Source organism: Protopterus annectens, chromosome 3.part0 (assembly GCF_019279795.1).
Source record: "Protopterus annectens isolate FY-2018-M chromosome 3.part0, PAN1.0, whole genome shotgun sequence".
NCBI classification, from domain to species: domain Eukaryota; kingdom Metazoa; phylum Chordata; order Ceratodontiformes; family Protopteridae; genus Protopterus; species Protopterus annectens.
Genome location: NC_056731.1, coordinates 1,862,154,010 through 1,862,163,858, shown reverse-complemented (window position 1 = coordinate 1,862,163,858; position 9,849 = coordinate 1,862,154,010).

Genomic DNA, 9,849 nt, shown 5'->3' with positions numbered 1-9,849 from the left:
TGTATATATAATGTGTGTGTGTATATATATGTATATATGTGTATATATATATATATACACATATATATATATATATATATATGTATATATATATATATGTAATTATTTGGCAAATTAAATTAAATGCTTCTGTTAGCCCAGGAATAAATGAATACCTGTCAATCAAACCTATTTTAGAAGCCCATATATAAATTGAGTACAAAGTCTATAAATTCATGTGTTTGTAATAATATGCTTGTTTTTAATTTAAATGATTTAGTTATAACCTCTATATATTATAGTATAATTATTAGATGGAAAGGAATACACATGAACTGATGATGTTTTTAAAATAGTTAAGAAATGCACTTGCACTTTAAGACACTAATGGAACCATCATGTGACTGAAGAAGAATGTATTTAAGAAATGTTTTAGCTTAGTAGTATTGTTCTGATGAAGTCTGAATTGATGAAAGCGCTTAACCGAAGGGTTTTTAATTTGTATTTAATAAAAAGTTTTTAATAAGGTCAACTAAAGAGTTCAGTAATTGTCGTAGTGCTGGTGCTGGTGCTGGTGTTACTACTTTCGAGTGGGAACAGTGATATTTTCAAGTTCTTTTTTCATAAATATATATATATATATATATATATATATATATATATATATATATAATGTGTGTGCATATATATATATATATATATATATATATATATATGTGTGTGTGTATATATTTGTTTTGTGTGTATGTGTATATATCTATCTATACATATATATATATATATATATATATATATATATATATGTGTGTGTGTATGCATATGTTCACACATGCAGACATTTTTACATTATTTTTATTTATTTTTTAAATATTTTACTATGAAACTTTGATGGTTTTAAAAATCAAGTGTGAAATTTAACAAGGAACCTTATTAGTTACTATTTATTATCTGCAACAAATTCAGTATGTTTTTATGTAAAAAAAGTTTCTATTCATTGATTAAAACTTAATTGAGGACTTTTTTTAATTGTATGGGTGGTTAGATATGTGTGACTCAACATAAGCATGTATAAACAGGATAGTTCATGCGATTTGATTTTGTTCTGATGAAGTCTGTGGAGTAAGGGGGACGGAGGCGCATGTTACTTAATTTTTACATAAACAGGTGCTTGGCTTGGATTGTTGGACTAATGAAAGTGTTTTGAAAGATGACTGGTTTGTGCAGTTTGGATATTTGGCTTATTCTTTTTGGCTTCTTCTGAAGACATGACTGCCCTGTACCCTTTTTTTGGTTTCCTTTTTAGTTTGTTTGGGTACACAGCACTTCTTCATCTTTGGTTTTAAACAATGCAGGGTGTCATTCTGATAGACAAAATGTCAAGACTTGGTGAAATGATTAATGGAGCATGATAGAGGCATGTCCCAGTACAGTCCTCTTCATTGTGTTGGTCTCAGACATATCTGAGAAAAATAAAAAATGAGATTAACCTCTGCTTTTTAGAGAGAGATAGATGCAGTAGTTCAGAATGGGAGGATATTACAGGGGAGAGGGGGGGTGTTCAAAATAGTTGGAAAGGCTGACCTAGTGGAATGAAAGGTGGGGGTTAAGGATCACTGCAAACAAATGCAGACTGCTGCACTTACTTCACACCAGAACTGTTTGGGTTTATCAACTCGGAAGTGTGGAACTAATGGTGACAGAGCAGGAAAATGATCTGGGGGTGTTGAGCACACCTAGCTGAGAAAAGTGAGAGTGGAGTCAAGAGGATAGTAGCAGCAGAGGCCGCAAATAGTATGCTGGTTGTATCCCCAGAGGGCTGTATTTCAGAAAATGACAGGTTAAGCTTCCATTTTAGAAGGTCTGGGTAAGACTACATTCTGAGTACTGTATGAAGTAATAGTGACCATGTAAAAAAAAAGATATCATTGTGCTGGTAGGATTCCACAAAATCTTTACCAGAAAGGTCCAGGTACTGAGATGAATGGACTGTGATCATAGTCCAGAGGATCTGCAGCTGTTCTTATTTGAGAAAGAGGAGAAATTATATTGGTGCAGACAATTGTTAGTGAGATTTGAAATGGTCACTGAACAGGAAACGCAGAAGGAGGGATACAGGCAGCTAAATGTAGAGATAAACTTCCTGGATGTCCAAAGGTATGTTTTCAGACAGAGGGTTGTAGTCTGAGTGGAAGACCAGAATGGGTGGTGGAGAGGAAATCCACAAAGAAGGGCATGGAACACGTGGATAAAACATAAGAAAGAAGGTAGGTATTGAGGGAAGATAATTAAGGCTCTTTAAATGGAAGGCTAGACATGCTTATTGTTTCATTTGTCTGTTTAGCAGATGTAATAGAGACTTGAACCATCATGACAGCCTGGACAATGGTCTCCCATGATTTTTTTTCACCCAAGGTGGGGGGTGAGCAGCTGTATTAGGGCAATTGGTGGTTAGCCTATAGTGTAGATAATAACAAGAATAACAAAACAAGTGAAGCTACAGAAATGATACATCACAGTAGGTAAGATTTTTTTTTTTCTCTTTCTTTCTCTCTTTTTGTAAACCTATTGAAGGGATATGGACAGAAAAGTTAAAATTAGAGCTGTTATCACCTATTTAACAGCCTTCACCTGAAAAATTCCCCCAAACTTTCCACCACTAAAAGGCGATTTCATTGGAAATGCGCAACCATAGAGTAAGGGTTAATCACCCCCCCCCCCCAACATATTCTGTTTTGTGTGTTAAGTGAAAGAACAGCAAAATAGGTCTCTGATTTTAAGCTAGCAATTTGTCTCAGCTGCGTTTGGGTGACTCTGCTTTGACCATTTAATGGACCTTCTAGCACTCCTGTTTTGCCCCAGATCCCTCTGGAATAGAACCTACAGCCACTATATGATCCAGGGTTTAGCCATGTCCTCTGTTTTTTGGGGTCCCCTCAGTAGGCAGGGGAGAGCCACTCTTGTTCTCCTGGGAGAAGGTTTCCCTGTTGCATCAGAATTTTGTGCCCATTCTTCGAGAAGTTGCAGCTACCATTAGTAGCAGGGTTAGCCTTGTCAAAAAACAGAAAACCAAGCATGTGTCTTCTACTCCTCAATTTTCTTTGGCTAGGAGTACTTTATTGGGTTTGGCTCAGGGTTTAAAAAAAGAGAAATTCCTCCTTTTCCTGAATAGATTCAAGGTTCTGAATCTGAGCAGGAACATGCAGGGATGCATACAGTTTGTTTCCTCAGATTTCTGATTCAGTCTGAGGAGATCTTAGTGTCTGATTCTCCCTATGGGGGTGTCCTTTTTCTCTGAGACTATTGATAGAACGTGGCAGTGTTTTCAATGAGAGAACCCAAAGATTTCTCAGTCACAATGAAAATATTATGAGTTGTTACAAAAGGATTTTACACAGCCCACATCTGTTCTTCCTGCTCAGTCTGCTTTACAGGATGTGTGTATTACTGCCTGCAATTTTCCTGGTAGCCAGCTATGCCTTAAAAGGCAGGTAGGGTACATAAAGTTCCTCAGTTTTTTTTTTATTGTATATACACTATTTCCAGATCTGATCTAGCAGCTGTAGCTTTAGTTGAGCCCACCACTGCTAAGCACTTGGTTAATTCCAATCCTACTCTTGTGGATAAGAATGGGAAAATAATTGAAATGTTTGGGAAAATGTGTATATATTTGCAACTTTAATATTCAAGAATTATGAATTGTAAGGCTCGTATATTAAGTTTTTTTCTGAAAACTGTGAAAGTATGAGGAATGTTTCTTCTTGTGAGGAAAACTCTGCTTTAAATATCTCAGTTTCTTTTATTGCACAGGTCACTACAAATTGTTTACAGTGTGTGTATGACTCTGCTGATACTTTTTCTAGGGCTGTGGTCACTGGTGCTGTTTTGAGGAGGTTTGCATGGCTGCCTTCTCTGAACCTCCCAAATGATGATAAAAATGAGATTTTAATTTTTCCCTTGGATAGAGATTGTTTGCATCCTCTGCTGCAGAAGTGATTGAGAAGTGTGTTGAAAGGGCCAAGCTTGTCCAAGGTAACTAAGATTCATCCCTCTTTTTCCAACTTTTCAAAGGGATTTTCAAGCTCCTTGTCCAATTTTGCAAGAAATAGGATACACTGTCAGCAAAGTACAGGTAAACAGAATTTAAGAAATGACAAGGAGCTTATTAAAAGAAGACTCAAACCTCTCAATACCAAGTCTGAAAGACTATTCGAGACCCTGTGACCCCCTCAAACTCTGGTCCCTTTTTTCTGGCAAAGTCTGAATCTCCATTTTTCTGTTTGGCAACAAATGGTTTCAGAAAAAATGGGTTCTGAAAATCATTGAGGTTACAGATGGCAGTGGGAGAAAATTCTTCATTTCCAGGAAGTCATTCCTCCCCCTCCAAAACATACTCTCTCGTTTTAACCCTGGTTCTTCGTCACATGCTGTCCCAAGGATTGCTAGAACCAGTTCCTCCTTCTCAAGTGGGAAGGGTTTTTATTCAATGATGTTAATGGTGCCAAAGAACGGAAAATACTTGGAGGCCATTTCTGAATCTTTCTTAAATCTGTTTGTGATGGTGCTTGATATAGAAAAGGACTCAAGCTTATCATTTGAACATCTACTGGCATGGTAAACTTAACTTATACTGCTGTACTTATCTTTAGGACCTTCATTTTATGTTGGGGATGCATAAAATACTCTATTTCATCCAGCCAATGTGTCAGATATCAAATATTTCTTCAGAAAATCTTTATTTCCAGACGTGGTCACCTCAGGGAGAAAAAATTCAAAATTAGCTGCATCTGCTGCATGTTACTTGTTGCTTCATCTGTAAAGCACATTTACTTCATATTTTAGATGTCCACAAACAGTTAAAAGATATTGCACATTAAAAAAAATTCTTTCAGTAGATCAGACCAGCTGTTCGTGTCTTTTGAAAAATAAGGAACGAAAACTACCAGTCACCAAATATCCTAATACCTGGCCTATTTTATTGCCATTTTATACTATACTTCTGTACTTAGAATATTAGATTTGCCTACGACAAGCACAATATTTTCTGGATGTGTCTGCCAGCATCTAAGAACTGAAAATTGCACCTGCCATTACCACTGTCAGTCTCTGCAAGAGTACCTTTGCTGATATAAGACCAGCATTAATTTTCATTGGAAGGATGACATCTCTGGAAAAAATGGACAGATCGGTTGTTACACTGACCATCATCATTAACCCCATTTCCTATGTTGTCCATGTTGTCAGGGGCTTGTCACTTGTCTCCATCTCACTCTATTCAATGACACTCATCTACCTTCTTCAGCACTCATGCCTGACTGTTGCAGGTCTTTTCTCTCACAATTCAGCCACCTCTTCGGTCATGCTCATTTCCTTTTGCCATCTTCCTGTCTGTCCTAAATCAGCTTCACCAGATTGTCTTTTGTATTCCTGCATATGTGCCTGAACCACTGTAATATGTTCTTTTTAACCTTTTATGTTATTGGAGCTACTTTGGCTTCTGCTGTTATGTCCTCAATTCATCATCTATCCCACAGTGTGAATCCTCCCAACCTTCTTGGGTACTTCATATCCATCACATCTATCTTCCTCAAACACTCTGCCTTTGCTGTCCAGGTTTCTGTACTATACAGTAATATGGGTCAGACCGTTGTTTTGTACACCTTGCTTTTCAACTTCTTTGGCATTCTTCTGTGCCAGTTGGCTGCAGTCCCTCTGTTTTTAGCTTTCACCTCCTCATTTGGACTTCATTTCTTCTCAACCACCCCTCCCAGATACTTGAAGCTGTTGACCAGTTCCATTGTTTTCCCTTCTAGCTCATTTTTCACCTTCTGGTTTCCTCCATTTGCTGCCATTAAAACTGTCTTACCTGTACTCAGTCTCATCCATGTGCCTTCAGTTTTGTATTCCATTCCACTACTTTTTGCTGAAGTTCTTCCTCAGAGTCTTGCTGAAATGCCACATTGTATGCATAATAGCAAATTTGTTGACCTGTCCGCTCTGACCTCTTTGCTAATGTCCATCACCAGTATGAACAGCAGTGGACTCAGAGATGAACCCTGAAACACAACCACTCCCACTGGGAAAACCCTCTGTAAGACCCAACACTGATCGTACGTGAGGTATTGAGTCCTTGTACATAGCTTGCACTAACATTACAATGTTTCTGGGACTCCAAACCAACACAGGACTACCCAATTCAGCGTTTTGGGGATATTGTCATATGCTTTCTATAAGTCTGGGCATGCGCAGTTGGATGCTTTTCTCATTTCTAGTTTCTTCATCAGAATCTATCTCACTGCAAGCATCAAGTCAGTTGTGCTGCATCCCGATCTAAATCCAAACTGCTCATTTCACATCTTTCTTTCTCCTACTTTCTGTGTATTCATTTATCAGTTACCTTCTCCAGATCTTTAAGCAATGTGATAGAAGTTTGATACCTCTGCTGCCAGTTGTGAATGTCCCCTTTATTCTTGGACACTGGTACAAGTATGCTTATTCTCCAATCATTTGGGATACATCTTTCTCTCCATACTGATATGAGTACCCTCAGGAACCATTTTTCCCTTTCTCACCCAACATCTTGATTTTATCTGCTGTGACCTCATCTGAACCTGCTGCTTTCCCTGACTTCATTTTCCTTAGTACTGTTCTTAATTCTCTAGGGATGGCTCTTCCTCTTCCCTTTTCGTAGGCTGTCTGGGGCAGTACAGATTCTGTGAGGTACTACTTCCATCTGCCTTTGATGTCCTGAGGACTAGTGAGCAGGTGGTTGTTGGCATCCCTTATGAATGGTGTCTGACTATCTTCTTTCTTTCCATCTTTGCGCTACAACCTGATAATTTTTGTGCCATCCACTGAGTCACTTTCCAGAAGTTGGTAGAGTGCATCTAACACCTGGTTCTTTGCTATTGCAACTCTTTTTAGTATCTCTGTTAGTCAGCAGAATAAGTGATGAGAACAACTAATAGGGATCTACTATTAGACCTGAGTAATACAGATATACCGTGGAAGATTGTAACTGTTATTGTTTAAACATGGCCTATGTAGCATAATACAGCAGATAGCAGTAACTTCATAACAGTCTAACTACAACAATGTAGGGTTGTAGGAATAAGTTCAACAGCAGTTGGACTTCAATGGTATACGGGTAGATAACTCTGCAACAATAGCATTTAGCAAAACAGGCATGTATTTTAAAATTTGTGTTTACCTTGTGCTGCTTAAAAATGGAACCAGTACTGCCTTACCTAATTGGAGTCAATTGATTGGTATGGCTAAAGTGCGTTTTGGAAGGACAGCAATGAAATTAATACAGCTCTTCAAGTTTCAGGTGACAAATGTGCTTAGTAGCTGTAGATTCTTCTGATATAGTAATCATTTTGAGTAAAATGAAGCTGGTAACTATCTGCTTGACAGTACAAATGTCAATGATGTAGAATGATGTAATGATGTCATCAGATGTTAATTCTTGATGAATATGTAATCAGACTTGCACTTTAAATCAGACATGGGCTGTCATTTTAAAACTCATTGTTAAGCACAGAATGATTCGGCATAATGCAATAATGAAGTAATACTGCTGTAGAAAAGAGAAAGTTATTAATTTTCCATCATCACTAAGTCTCCATTCATAAATAAGTGTAAAAAAAAACTTTAGGACTCTTGGCTATTGAAATATCATAGTCTGTGTTAGTATTAGAGAAAGTTCAGGGACAAGGAAATTTCCTATGATCCTATGACTGTTTTTGTGCTTTTTATTATGTCTCATTTCAAAGGCAGATAAAGCTACTGATCAGTAACGTGGGTACTAGTTGCACTATAGCATGGAAGCTGCATGCTGTATTGGAAGAGGAAAGACAGATTGGTGGTCGGATATTCAGAGTTAGATAGGAAAAGCAGACAGCAATGATGAGTAGGAGAACAGCAATGAAATATGTCCACAAGTTTTATAGCTATTAACAGGCGCATTGTTTATTTGATCACCTCTCAGGGGACCCAGTCTACCAAGAAGATAACTTGCTGTTCTTGTTATGTGGCTTTGCTTGAAGTCACACAGCCTCTTTACTTTAGTCCACAGTTTTTCTGTCACCTAGCTAATATTTAAGTAAAAACTGAATGGTGGAAAGTTTGTACATTTCTTGTTGAGATTTATGGATCCTGGAGTACGTGACATGGTAAGCTGGCAACAGAATGCAGTGCCCTTTTAGCTTAAATGTGAACTACTGCTAAGGAGTTGGTAGCTACTGCAGCTGTAGGCAGGCAGGAAGAAGGAGACTACAGGTTCTAATCTCCTGGCCACACAGATCTTTTTTTTTTTTGTTTTTTGTGCCCTGTACTACTTGAATTTGTTTCTTCAGTTTATGAATTAATACCTTTCTATTCTCTGGTCCACCCTGTTCTGTCATCTCAGGCAAGAATTATTTTTGAATGCGGTCCATCTTCTCAGCTGCAACTAGCACTGTGAAACAAGGCTTCACTTCACTTATGTGAGAATTACTCTGTTGTATTGGGGCTGCTTCCCACTCATGACACTATGATATCAAATTGGTGACTGATGTAAATAATCCCTCACCATTTACAGTGTTAATGCCTTTTAGGAAACTGAATGTCATTATTTATACTGTCAGAGCTGGCTTCCAGTAAATGTAGACTATTTCTGCTTTCCAGTAAATGCATGATTAGTGCCTCTTCATGCAGTTACTTTACAAGATGAAGATTCATTGTTACTGCTGTGCTTTCTGTATCCATCATGCCCTATCCTTAGTGCGATGAAGGCTGGAGTCCTGGATGCAGCTGTCTTGCACTAAATAATTACATGCCAGAAACTTTCTTCTTTCTCCAGTGTATATTTTTTTGAATATGCCTTATTTGGAGCTGGCATTTTTTTTTATCTGAATAGTTTGTTCAAGGAAGTAATTGATACACAAGTGTGTTTAATTATCAAGTTCTGAAAATAAGTGGTCTGCTAACGGTTAGCTACACAATCACAGGCATGGCAGCACGTGAAGGGCAAAGCATCCCATTATTGCAGGCTGTGAACACAAGCATTTCATGTCTGTCTCTTTGGTTCAGACTTCAAAAGGTTCACACGTTCCCAGTTTGAAGCTGTCCTTTTTCTCCCATATAGGATTGTGACTGTGCTCTAGTGCTTCCCCACACAATCAGGCAGGCACACAAAATGCCTGTTTGCTGCTCCCTTACAGACTTATTTTCTCACATATAGGGACAGCCACCCCTTGTTTATCAACAAAAATCCTTCTACAGATTTTGTCGTCTGGTTCCATTCCTCTTGGTATCACAGCAGCCATCCAATGGGTATTTGAAAGCATTTCTTCTGCATCTGTGGTATTAAGGTAGCTGTTTTGTTTTAGCTTTTTTTAATAGAAAAATCATTTCTGGGATATTTCTAAAATTAGAACACACTATTCGCTTTTATTTGGAAGATCTTTCGCCATTCACCAAAAACTGCCTTGAATCTCTTCATTTATTTTTACTATCGTATGTTCATTTGTTAACTTGGTAAGCTCACTAGACATGAGTGTCCCTTTTTGTAGGAGCAGCCCTGGAGTACTGTAAGTTACTTGTACAGGCAGATGAAGGTGTAAGGGCTCAAACCTTGTATTCTGGACTACAGGAAGCAGTTTGATAATAGCTCAGAGCCTTAGTCTTTGACACTAAATGCTTAGATGCCCATAAAGTTTTGGAGCCATATCTGATAATGTTGTGGGCAGTGCGCTTGTGATGCAAAGTCACTAGAAATTTTTACTGAAATCTATTGCTGCAGTAGTCATCCAGCTGTCTGCAGCACCCATGAAGCAGTAAAAGCTACATCATAGCCACTGTTAACACAGTGCTGGAAAGTTTAATGCATTA